Source organism: Rhynchophorus ferrugineus, unplaced genomic scaffold (assembly GCF_030347505.1).
Source record: "Rhynchophorus ferrugineus isolate W39M unplaced genomic scaffold, kcgeb_rfMv2 rfM1, whole genome shotgun sequence".
NCBI classification, from domain to species: Eukaryota; Metazoa; Arthropoda; class Insecta; order Coleoptera; family Curculionidae; genus Rhynchophorus; species Rhynchophorus ferrugineus.
In genome coordinates, this window is record NW_027472580.1 from 62828544 (window position 1) to 62842849 (window position 14306).

General features: G+C 27.9%; 2 protein-coding genes across 11 annotated transcripts in view; one reads left to right on the forward strand and one right to left on the reverse strand.

Annotated features, from left to right (window-relative positions):
- The window catches only part of LOC143198081 (uncharacterized), a 141050-nt gene that overhangs the window by 83347 nt on the left and 43397 nt on the right, over positions 1-14306 (reverse strand). For 4 of the 5 annotated variants that reach the window (XM_076407086.1, XM_076407249.1, XM_076407407.1 and 1 more), the window contains exon 2: positions 5254-5295. The exons of the other annotated variant lie outside the window; for it this stretch is intronic. The gene's annotated coding sequence lies outside the window, so the exon portion shown is untranslated. The remainder of the gene's footprint in view (positions 1-5253; positions 5296-14306) is intronic. 5 annotated transcript variants of the gene reach the window in all.
- The window catches only part of LOC143197716 (glycoprotein 3-alpha-L-fucosyltransferase A), a 125801-nt gene that overhangs the window by 69140 nt on the left and 42355 nt on the right, over positions 1-14306 (forward strand). The window contains exon 1 of one of the 6 annotated variants that reach the window (XM_076406794.1): positions 4587-4717. The exons of the other annotated variants lie outside the window; for them this stretch is intronic. The gene's annotated coding sequence lies outside the window, so the exon portion shown is untranslated. Of the gene's footprint in view, positions 1-4586; positions 4718-14306 lie in introns of those variants that run through there. 6 annotated transcript variants of the gene reach the window in all.

A 14306-nucleotide genomic window follows, 5' to 3' on the forward strand; every position in this document is an offset into this window, starting at 1 on the left:
ATAAAAAAGGCGTAAAAACTAATAAAAAAACCATAGCTAAAATTAGTGAATTTCATTAATTATATTAGGTGGTTGCATGTAATTGACAAGCGATATTCATCAATGTAATATATAATATTAATTAGTAGATAGTATTAATGTGCAGAACTGTTAAAAAACCTAACTTAATTGTTAATTTTGATTGTGTTGATATTTATCTACAGAAAATAAGAGTTTCTCTAGTATTATTAAGTTATTCAGTACACAGATACGATTCAGTATACAGAAGATATGAAACGCTCAAATTTCCATATTCGTCTTTTGTCGTTTGATTTGAAGAAATCTTCTATCGAATCCTTTATTTACTTTCGTAAACTTATTATTTAAAACAAAAAAGATGTTTCGTAGTTCTAACTGGTAAATTAATGATTGCATTGCAACATCGCCGTGTTTCCAGACATAAGGGAGAAAGTAATAGGAAACGAACTAAATTTTTGTATTTATAAATGCCTTAAAAATAAAATACATAAAATCATTTAATAGTAGATTGTTTCACATCCAGCTTATTTGTCAGTTTTAGCTTCCTCTAAATCCACATATCGCAAAAAAAATTTAAGGGAAAACTATTTTTATTAAACGAAGAGGTAACACATGCCTTATTATGCTGTTTATGGAGGCCACAGCCGTTGATGGGGTCCATGAATTAGTGGGCCGTTGGAAAAGTGTATTAATGTTAGTTATTATACTTTTTAAATTTTTCCTTTTTTATTGAATTAATTTTTCAGTCAAACGAAAAAATGTATCTCGACTAACAATACTCTAAGTTATCTCGTTTATTGCATCACGCTAAAATAGTATGTCTAATGATGTATCTCTGCGTCTAATTGCACTTTTATACATCCGCAATATTTGTACTAGATCTTATAATCGATATTGTTTGTTCGGCAATTACAATAACAATGAAATTTTCTTTAACTATAATTGATTTGTTGACTATCTCACAATACAACATTAAAATGCAAATATATTCGTTAATAGTGTAATTGTTGATATTTAGGTGTATGACATAATAGTTTTAGATTTTCTTCAAGCTTATATTATTATAACACTAAATTTAAAATATAAATATTTCTGCATCAACAAGAAGCTGTCACCTACAAGAAGTATGAAGTGCGGATATGGTAGAAGCCTTTTCAGTTTAATTTAAAGTCCATTATGCCACACCTTATCAAAAGCTTGAGATATATCGAGAAATGCAGTCGAGAAATATTTTTATTAAAAGGGGTTTAAGTGGTTAAGTTCTTATTTTTAAGCTAATTAATGTTTAAGTTTTTATTTATTTGATGGAGTAATCTGTGAACTTGTTCTCTATTCCGACACCAAATTGATGCTCTGTAATAATGTTTGTTTCTTCTGTGATTATTTTGCCCCTCGCTAGTATAGTTGCTTAAAAACATTGAATTACAGGTGATAGATTTATGGGACGATAGGGGGATACATCTTCTGATTTTTTCAATGGTTTGAGTGTTAGCTAAGTTGTTTAGTTGCAAGATTAAATATTTTTCCTCCAAATATAGAACCTCCGCTTTTTCTTTATCGTTTATCGTATAAATCTATCTTGATATTTTTCAGAGACAATATTTCATTGCATTAGCTGCTGTTACGTGTTGATGATGTGATATTAAATGCAATACAATATGAATATTACATTAACTATGATGATCATACTGAGAAAAATATAAGATCATGGTGAGATTCATACATTATTTATAGTATAAAATTATAAAAAAAAAACGTGATAGCAAACATTAATAATCTGATAATGCGTTTGTTTAGTAAATTCATTACCTTGAAAAACTTGAAGACAAGTAATAAATTAACTGTAATAATGTCTACAATTAATAACAAGAAAACACAATTATCCGTTACCACCAATATTAAACATCTAGCAATGATTACTAGAATAATAAATATCTCGCATCGTCGCATACAAAATCATATTTTATATACGATGTATTTTTAAATCAATCTAAATGGTATATCTGATGATATTTCTATTGTTATTGTTGAACTATTGAAATTGCAATAAAGTTCAGTAATTATACTATCAGTCAACAGAGATAGTGTTGCTGCGACAATGACCGTTTTAATTGTTATCTACCGCAAATGCAAGGAATTTTGCCATACAGTTAATAGGAAACGACAACAGACTACCATTAGATTATTTCGGAGGAATCATTAATTATTTAATATCTTATATAACAACATATATTTAAGCATAGATTAGAGAACTAAAAGATAGAGTGATTTTGAGTTGTTCCATTTTGATTCAGTTCCGGACATAGTCAGGATATATCGTTCACTTATAGTTCAACTTAATCTGTGTATTAAGAATTTCCAATTAGATTTTCTTTCCAACACATGCTCAATCATTGTCTGATAAAACCACTTTTACAGCTCGGCTAAAATACTTTGATTGCTATTGCAATGGATTCCTTCTAATAATAATAATAATAAAAATAATAATATGAACTATTAAACATATAAGATTCATATTGCTCTTTACAATTTAACGTTGAATTCGAATTTTATATATACGTATAAAGATTATATAACAGTAATCTTTTGATTTCGTCTTTATGTTATATCTGGAAGCACTGATTAGATTTGAAAATTCTGCTTCTTCGTATCATTGAAGTTCTAGGTTTTATATCTCACTATTTTTGTTAATAACATATATATATATATATATATATATATATATATATATATATATATATATATATATACACGGTTTGGATTGTTTTTTAAATTTTTGAATTGAGCAACCAAACGCTGGTCATAAGGTAAATTGGGTGACTAAATCCAAATCAGCAGCCTTTATAATTGGTTCTACTTTTCGAAATGTTCCTTAAATTCATTATTTTATTACTTTTGACTATTAACGGTCACTTATTGAATTAAAAAGTATAAATCAGAAACATACATATAAAATAGATCTTCAACTAAGTCTTTTATACTGCATAGGATCTGTTTCATGTATCTCTAATAGTAATCAGGTCCAACAGTAAGCATGATATCTTCGTTCACTTTTTGATTTTCGCTATACCGTAACATAGTGTAGCCGTTCTCCTTGTTCGTCGCTCGTATTGCCCAAGTTTTGTGGGAAAATGTCAAGATATAAATGTAGAAAATGTATTTCGAGAGACATTCGAGGTCCAATCTTGTGCTCACTGTGCAATCCGGTGGTTACTGAGAAACTTATGAACACTTTGAAACGACCTCAATGTTGCTGCTTAAATATTTTGTAAACTTTGCGTCAACCACTACCTTTCGAATATCAGGTGGAACAAATATTCCTTAAGGGCTTTTCTTCCATAATGAAATCGCTTTAATTGCTCGCCGGTGATGATGACGACATTTTTAAGGCATTTGTACCTGGACAAATTGACAATGCAACACTGCCCGTATGTAGAACTGGCTTCGACACTGATCATAAATCAGGATATTTATACTGTGTTTTTTTGCATTTATTCCGACGACATTCATCGAGCAAAAGTAGCATTCATATAGATGATTTCTCTGTTCTCTCCAAAAGTAACTATTTGTACAGCTTTGTTCTGCACGTTTTACAAAACAATTTCGGTATCCATGGCTTGTCAGCGTTTGCAACAAAACCAAAGTAGTGCGAATACGCATGCTTGAGTATATTTGTCAAGCTTTTCTGCACGTTTACTAACCATATTGACTTTGCAAAATTGTCTCTGCATTTTCACATGTTTCGAAGCACAATCCAAACAAAAATAAGTTCAAAATGATATTTAATGAACCAATTTAACTAGAACCAATCTTGATACACGGATTGAAGGACTATTCAGGGCATGAAATAATGTTAAAAATTGTTCTCATCTGCTCGGATTCCAAAGTTGACCCAAATTTGTAAACTTGTGTAATATCAATTTTTCGATTACTATTATATCGACAATCAAAATATATTGATTGAGCCCAATTACATTATAAAAAAAATTGATGAAGATATAAAGCACGAGTTGATAAAGTACAATAACAAGCAAATAAATTTGTTACATTAAAACTACAATTTTGTTTAATAATATATAGTGAATAAATAATTAATAAACTTGATAAATATATTCACGAAAAAACACCACTAATTATTCTAATTTGTTGTTTTGGCTAATTGAAGCAAATAAGTCCCGTTTTGTTAGGTCTTGAGGGAATTATTATACAATTACGGATGTTTAGCAATAAATTATATGTAATTTAAATAATATAAACAGTGATATATCTAATAATAAATTACAGACAGCCGATAATAAATTAAATTAATTTTTTTAGTTAGTTTCACATGATTAAAACGCATCATTAGCGTTGATATAGCCGTTAAGAATAACTGGGTATAACCCCTTAAGATAAACAATGAAATTCACTGTTATGGAAGCGGTTTTATGTCTTTGTTTAAGATAGAAAGTTCAGTTCGCTCTGATATTATACATCTCGTTTAAATGTTTGCACTATATAATAAGTATTGTAATTTTTATTTAAAATACTACAATCAAAGAAATAAATGAAAGAGATTCATTTTATTGATCAAAGTATGAAACGTGTATTAAGTGACTATCAGAAATCGGAAAATGGTGCAAAATTTAAAAATGTATGGAACTGATTTGCGTGGACTGTGCTAAAATTTAAACACCTTTTCAGTGTAACCAAATCACAAGTAAGAAATGTATTTAATATTAAAATATTTTTTTATTTTTAATAAAGTAATCCCATAGTACTTAGTGAAACATTAAATTATATATACTTATAAAATTAATAAAGATTGAAGATATAAATATAAATATATTATTGTGTCAATATTATTATAATCAATTATATAATAATACTGATAATAATCAGTGTCAATATTATTAAATACGTTTTAAATCTAGATGAATTAATTGTTGATAAAATTATATCGCAATATCGCAATTAAATAGCAATTCATGCTATTACTAGTAATATCATATAATATATAATCATACAGACAAGGAAATAGACCATGATCTATAAGAAACATCACGTTTCTGCATCCACATATAAAAGAACAATTATTGAATAAAAAATAAATTAATAGTAGTTCTGTACGAAAAAAAGAAGTCCTGTATGTATGTACCTTAAATGTTTATAATATATGTCAATAATATATGACTTAATGATTCACTGTCTTCACAAATTAATATATTTTACAACGCTAATAAAAATACTACTTACCTCAGTCCACTTGTGTAGTGATGATATTGGTTAATTTGAGATCTGAAAATATATAGATTTTTAGTATACCTGTATCATCAAAATTATATATTTGATAATATATATATATATATATATATATATATATATATATATATATATATATATATATATATATATATATATATATGACTGCATGCATTTGATCAGCGATATATACTCGTGCAATGCAAATTAACAATGTGAACAACTGTTTTGACATTTATTTACATAAAATAAACGTTTTAAATTAAGTAGTATTGATTTTTTACGTCTGTACGGTAATCGTGGAAAGATTACATTTGTATCTTCGACATTTCTTAATTTTGCTTAGTAATAAATACCTGTTTAAATTGAAAAAAAGTTAACATAGACGGACAAAGAACAATAAAAATATATGCTTTATTTCTCAAAATGTTTTAAATTAGAAAATTATTTCTCTACATTCTAACTAATAATACTTGTCGCATTAAATTTTTTATTTCAAAAAAACTTTGTTTATAGGTCTTCACGCATTAATATAATAAAATATACAAAATTAGTTGTTTCAGCTTATTTGTTACACTAACAATAATAATATCAAGGTAATTAAGCAACATGTGGGTGTAAAAATGTATTTTATTTCAAACGTTTCTGCATATCACAAAAAAAAGAGAAAACAGAGAGATACAACGATTAAAAAGCAAATATAGAAAGTTTTTATAACTGTTACGCTACATTTGCATACCAGACATATTCAGAATTTATATTACCCCCTGTATATGCAAGAAATAATATGCTATATAAACAAATCCGTTTCAACATTAAGGATAACATTCATAAAAAAACAACTGTACTGCATGAGGTAAACTATTTTAGACTACTCAAGTCATTGATTACGCTGTGGGGTAAACAATGAAATACTTAAAATATGGTAATGAACTAATTTAATTTAATTATATTCAAAATATATTGGGGCCACCTTGGTAGTCGCGGTGGTTGAGGGGATAGGACGGTCTACTACTCTCGCAATAAGCTAGATTCCTCAAGAATCCCCCAAGAATATAAGTAGGTTGAGTCCATATTCGAAAAAATAACTAGTTCTAATTTGGCTTGTTTTTTTTGAATACTTATACTTGCACTTTATCGTTTATTATTCATTTAATAGTAGGTCATATAGCTGGAGATCGACTAAGGAGTTTCTCAAGTTAAAACGATTTCATATAATAAGCTAGATACCGTAATAAAGAATCACAAAAATATTGATTTTTAATAATAATATACTAGAGAGAGATTTAACAATACATTTATTTTGAAACTAAAAGTGGGTTACTAAGATTTTACCATAAATAAAAACACAACATTTCAAAATTCATCATGTGTCCTAACTAGTGTTGGGAACTATCGACTGAAATCGACTATCGAGTGTTTAGTAATTTACTACTTTTTACTATCGACTGTTTCAGTCGCTATTTTTGGTTCGACTGGTTTTACTACTTTTTACCACTGACCGTTTCAGTCGTATACTTTTAATTACTATTTTTAGTTCTACTGGTTTCATTCGACTGATTTTTAACGTTCTGGCTCTGTCGTCCTAGCCGCGACTTTGACAAATATGTACCCAGTTTATGCTTACATATATTTATATATACATGATTTTTTTGATAGTTTGCTTGTAAATAACAATATATTGTATATTAATAGAGCAGCATTTGAAATGATATTTTTCGAGATTGTTAATGTAATAGTAATAAAATAATTTTGACTTTTTTATGGCAATAATAGATTTTGATTGCTCTCTCGAGCATTTTTAAAAATATTTCCGTTCAATAATATATAAAGCATTTACTTTATGTAAAAAAGCTCTAGTAGTTTTTTTTAAAAAGTAGATTTTTTTTTCTATGATTAGGTATATGTTTAATTTTTATTTAGTATTTATGGTTATTGTACTTCTTTAGTTTTTAGGTTTTGTTTAAGTCCTATTGTACTGTCTATATTTATTATAGTATATTATTTAGAAATAGCAATTAACATATTAAAATACGATAATATATTTGTAGGGTATTATTTCATTTATAAATAAATTATTTAGGTAGAAAAATTCTATTCCTTTTTATAGATCCACAGAACATTCAAATATAAAAGTAATTCTACTTCGTTTAGAATGAAATTATTAATTACAAGTTAATAGTCTTCAGTAATTACTTTTCTCCTTTTCTATTTTAAAGTTAGTACGTGAAGGAATATGTACATCTCCGTCTCGCTTATACTACCATTGGAAAATATTAGCACATTAGCACACAAATTAACTGCTCCAAGTAATTATCTCCGTCCTTTCCTCTCTCACCGTGCTTTAGAAAATAGTAATTACTATTTTCTGTCGCTGTTTCGACTCTTGCGACTATCGACTGTCTCGATTGTTTTCAGTCGATAGTTCCCAACGCCAGTCCTAACCATCATTTACTGTTTCCTAATCATCATTTCAGCATACCTTCGTTTGAACTTCGCGCTCCGATTTTATTTGGATTATTTATCTTTTACTTCACAGTTAAAAAAGTAGTTTTGTACTACAAATGAAATGACAAGATAAACGGAAAAATTGAAATAGGATTTATCGAGGCAAATAACCTAAATTTGCCCAGAATCGGTTCGTTGTTAGTGACTGTACTGTGTGACTGTAATCGAAATAATAATTTTAAAAACTAGACTAGAATTTAATACTGAGTGAATATACCAGATACATTAACTATGAAATTTAGTAAAATATTGAACACTAATATAACAATAACAATACGAACAATAAGTAAAAATACTATTGGTATAACACTTACCAAGAAAATTAATAAGTGCAGGTAATAACTTCAAAGAATACCCAATAATAGTACAACTACTAGTTGGAAACTGTGAGAATGGTATTATTGAAATCAAGGGCCCTATATTTGCTAAGATACATCAAAATTGTATAGATGACAAACCTACTGTTGTTATGATGATAATTTGAAAATACAGATGCAAATGTATTTGACAGTGCTACAAAAATATTTATTTTGCATAGTTGATGCTTTTTAAAAGGTTTAAATCATATATATTTGATGATGGTCATTAGATTTTATTAAACTCTTAGCAGCTTTGTGGAATGAAAAAGTATATCTGATCTATACAATTATCTGGGTAACACACAAATACACAAATTGATATTTTGAAGTTTATTTTAATAATAGGCGTACAAATTTATAAGCATGTGCAACTCCAATATTTCATCAAGTACTTTACAAATCTTTGTTTAGACATGCTTTGCATATTAAATTCTCCTATTAATTCTTAAACTAGATTTCTGTTTTTTAGTTCTGTTTGTTTTACTTTATTTGACTTGAATGACAACATTTGTGTTCATACAATGTAAGTATTATTTGAAATGTTTGAAACTTCTGTTTGCCATAATATATATACTAGGCTATACAAATTTGATTAAATCATATTGCTCAATCAAATGTGTATCAGTTATACCTTAACCTGGTGAAGTATAGCTGATCGAGGTATTGTAAGATGGATGTACAAGAAATTAATTTAATTAATATTTTATTGGTATTTTGATCTTATGTTACCTCGATCTTACGTTAATTATACTCTAGACATTATTTAAGGAACTTAAAATAGTAAATATTTACATTAGAATGGTCTTATAGCTGTGAATAAAATACCGATGTTCAAACTATATATACCGGCTGGTTCGTACCTTGCTTCACATTTTTTAACATTTTTCTGACTTGGAATGAAAATACAAAACTAGTTTGGAGTATTTAACGATTATAAATATATTAAGACTCCTAACAGCACTGATACACATTAGAATATCTAATTACAACGTAAGTTATTAAAATAATATATTAATAGGGTCTATGTGCATACAAACCATAGAGTCCAAAACCAAAACAACTAAGTTAGGCGCAGATTTGGAGCGCATTTAAAATTACTCTATTTCTTTGAAATCCACTTTTTTGCAGAAACACCTTTAATTCCAGATAAAACAAATACACAGAATTGTCATAAAGCAGTTCTTCAAAAAAGTTATCTAGCCAATAGTCGTGGCTTTGAATCCAGTATGACATGGTTTGTGTTTGTAATTGTAATTGTAAAAGTCTCTAGCCAATAGTGTCGAAATGAGGAAAATGAATGTCAGGTTAATAAAAGTATTGCCTATCGTTCATTACTACTTTATCCTCCCTATTGAACTTTTGTATTTTCTAATTAGTATATTTTTCTAAAAAATCTCTCGCCTTTTTGAGGTAAAGTTAGCCACTTATTTTTGATTTTACAGAAGAAAACAAGTGACTTGCTAAATCGCGTTACGTCTATTGAAATAATTAGTATTCGAAGAAGAAATATATGGTAGGTTTTGTAAAATACTCTACTTGAGTATTTTAAAGTTTTTTAATAAATAAAAATTTGAACTTATCTTGAAGCTACATAAAATGAATACTGTCAACAGAATAAACAAAGACTGAAATCACAGAAATCAGTTGCTACAATGAAATACTCATAACAGTCATAGTCATATTTTGAAATTCCATCATATAATATATTATCGTGGAAATCTAAATTAAAAGTATACAGGTAACTGGGTAAAATGTATTTGTAATAAACCCATTAAACGTAAACGTTAAAATTGCTGCGTATATTCTCACATTTATGATAACCTGAAACTTACTCAACGATCTGTTAAAACAAACAATTACTAAAGTCAAATAAAGATGTTTTCATAATATAAACCGCGGAAAGAATACGCAGATACGAAGGACTTCTTAACAATACATTTATTGCTGTAATAAAGATCATTATTAAATTATTTTGAAATTCTCTGTAAAATATATTGTAGTGAAATTTAGAATTATACATTTGTTATGTTAATTTCCAATTATTCTTAGAGGACTGAAAAAGATAGTGAAGTGAGTATTGATTGAGGATAGGTTATAAAACTTGTTTAGTATTTCAATTTCTATCCAAAAAGGATTTGTTCTTGAAATCCAGATCTAAGATTTCTGGCCTAAACTTAGTTAGCATTTGATTGTGCACTCTACATAAGTTTAAAACACGGTACAGTTTTTACACATAATTTAGCTATAATTTAAAAGTGTTGTCAAGCAGTACTTCGATGCTTTATGTTCACGCAATATCACTCTCTTGATTTTTCGTAAAATATTTCATTTTTTCACTGACCATTGGTAGTCTTAGATCTTTGTGGACGTCTTCATTTGTAATATACCATCGGGCGTTAATAATCTTGCGAAGAACTTTGTTTTGGTAAGTTTGGGTCATATTGATGTTGAATTTCTTTGTGAAACACTATAGTTGCATAGCTGGATTCAACATTTGTTTATATAATAACTTGTGGAGATGATAACTACCATAATTGATTTTTGAGCTTAGTACAAATTTTTGCTCATAGAGTAATACAGAGAAAACTCAATAGGAAGTCTCTTGTCTGGAGGGTCAATTTTTGATTTTCGTAACATCCTGATGGGGTTATAATCGGCCATTCAAGTAGTTTTATTGGTTAATTTGAATCTCCATTATAGGCACTTGTAAGAAAACCATTTGGCTGTGAAGACATTTGATTGGCTCGTTGATAAAGTTTGACACGCATGTGCGGCACGTGACAGCCATGAGGTGACGTTTAATTGACCAATGAAATTTAAATAAAAAACAATTTAATATCTGAAATAAAATTCAATGTAATATAAAAATAAATAACTTTGTTGCATAGCAATTCAAAATGATCTCTTCTGTGTTTTCATTTTGTATATTTGTTTGGTGCCATGAATTTAACAGAATCTATTAGTTCTATCTTTTTATTTTCTTATACCGAAAGCAAACTCTCAATCTTTCCCTGTTAAAATTCTGTTTACCCGTTTTATTAACATTATTAAGGTATTACAAAAGTACAAAAGTATATGGCGCACCTTATTTTTAATATATTATCTGTAAGATCATTACGTAGTGTAATAAAATATTTTAAATTCATTTTTGTTTCACATTTTTTAAAGATATTTGAGAAAAATATTGAGTTACATTATTGACGTAGCAATATCACCAGACAAAATAAAATAGATAGCCCAAAGACGTACTGACAGTATAATAAAACAATTTTTTTGGATTCTGGGGCATGAGATATTGTCCTGCCTCATGTGGAATTGAAGGTATAGAGTCGTATGAATTTGCAATTTCTCAACTGCTGGTAATACATCCCGCGTTAGTATGGAATGTAAATATCTAAAGGGCCCTCATGTTCATCGTTTTCACAATTTCCTACAAGCGAATGAGATGAAAAAAAAAATGATGAGCGCTTTAAATGATTTCTCAAACTCTCATTTCTTTCTAATAGATTAAAAAAATCCAAACTATCTTTTAAGCAGTCTTAAGCCAATATATTTATTAGGATAGTTACACAATTTCTTTTCTTCAGTGAAATGAAATCCCTCAAGGTAGTTATTAAATTTTTAATTAATGACACTTTAACAAATTTGTTCTTACTTGGGCAATACACCAAAATTCTCAGTGTATTAAAATTCGGTTAATCCTCTCTTAAAATATAAATAAAATATAAATCCAAGAATAAAACTATATCGGCGTTTGGACGTCGCGAAACATTTCCATAAAATTCCTATAAAATTAAATCTCTATTTCTCTGTGAACTTGTTCCTTTCTTTTTAAAACATTCTTTCCACTTGAGCTTGGCATCCAGTGTCATGAGCAAGTATTTTGTTGTGTTATATCTTACTGTGTTAAAATGTTTTAAACTTAATTTCTTTGTGAAAATAGCAGAAGCTAAGCAACAATTAATTAATTATTTTTTCTGTATTTTATATATGACTGTTTTTTATTTTCTATATATTTCTTCCTTGTGAATAGGTGCAAGTACAACAGAAAAGTAATAATAAATTAATCTGTAAATAAAGATTGTAGTAATCATATCTAATGTAAGATATAATTAAGAACAAAAATATTTCCAGACAACTCAAGATTGTTTATCTTCTTTATAAGACGATTGTTTTGCTTAAGTAATATATTTTTAAAAAGTTGTGTGTTAAATAAATGAAGGTTATACTGTTAACATTTTTACGGTAAATTTTATATTACTTAACATCAAGCGGCGACATCTTGGTTGCAGATATTTATTTGTATATTTAATTTATTTTATTAAGTAAATATTTTAATGTTATAATAAATAACGAAATAACACAATAAAAATAAAACAACAACAAATGAATAATAATTAACAATCACATTAAATTTCACAGGAAATTAAAAAAAAACGTTACGAATTAATTCTAAGATCTAATGTAGCAAATATCAATATGTGCTATTTCTAGTTTATAGTATAAGCTATTGTTTGGATTTTGGATTTACGTCAAACTTAATACATTAATTATTTCATCAAGATATCTTATAAAATAATCGGGATGATAACAATAACCAACAATCACAAAAATACTATATTTATCTAAAGAAATCGGATTAATACTTTTATTTTTCTTAAAATTATTAGACTTTACATTATTGCGATACAGAATAACACTGACGGTTTTTATCTGTGATAAAACAGATTAAACCTCTTGCTCATTATACAATTCAGTTTTAAAATATAGGGACTTTGCACATGGTGGTCATTACGTCATTACATCGAATACAGTCTTGGTTTTTTCCCCAAGTCTTGGTGACTTCAAATTTCAATAGTCTACAAATGAGAAACTGAAGTACAGCAATCGGTCTTTGGTGGCCGTTCACCTTGAACTACAAGTTTCTGTCCAAATTCTAGTGGAGTATGTAACTTCATAGCAACTTCAGTCCGCCTTTGGTGGTCTTATACCCTGAACTATGATGCTTATACCGCGAATATATAGATTAGGAGTGCTTTAAGCCAGTGCAAAGTTTGAATGCTTCCTGGGCTTCGGGGGCCTTATAACTTCAGCTGCGATGCCTGAATTATACTTAATTACACTAAGAAATTCTTTGAGCAACTGCGGAACGGTTGCCAATCCAACCTCAACCTGCCACATTTTCTTGAAAATGAAATACGGTTCACTGAATGAATTCCAAAAGAGAATAGTCTTAGAATCTATCTAGATTTAGGAAACAAAAACTATTACTTTACTTAAAAAATTATTTTATTTAACGGAAAGAAGCGACTGGTTGTGTAGCGATACTGAGAGTTTTTAGAAAATAGACTAAACACATCTCACTCGTAACTTGAATACAGTTCATGTCCAGATCCATAACAGTTCGTGATATAATATGTATATATATATATATATATATATATATATATATATATATATATATATATATATATATATATATTCATATCATTATATATCAATTCCATCAGTCTTTGGTTCTAAAGGAACCTATAGTTTTTCGACGACATTTCGAAAGAATATCATCTGTCATCTTCAGATCTTGCTTTTTGTCTTCTATATTTCATTATGTGAACTAAGCTTTTTATCGATTTTATAGATCCCTAGGATGCAAACGTTATTTTATTCTGTGCGAATAAAATTGTTCGTTATTTGTTTACCTATACAGACGTCATATTATACTGGAAAGAGTTTTGGTATAAACTTAATACTACAGAAAATGCCGTGTTTTCTATAGAAATCATTATTTCTTGCAGAAATAATATATTTATAAGAAACAGTAAATACATTATAAAATTATAGTATAATTTTTCAAAATTAGTTTCAAAATAATTCAATTTTTAATTGCAATTATATGTCCAGAAGAACATTCATACACTATTAAAATGGTATTTATATAACAGTTTTTGCATCTATTCAAAGATGTATTTATCATAATGTAAACTTTTTAGTTTCAATCAGCGACACTAATAAAAAAGAATTTCCAATGAATTGATAATAAATACTACCAACATTATACCACCAACAATATAAACAAATATTACAGGCAAGGCATTAATAACTGATAATACTTGTAAATATATATGCTCTGTGACTTTTTAAAAGTGTTTCGAAGAACTATACATATACCAGTTACTATTT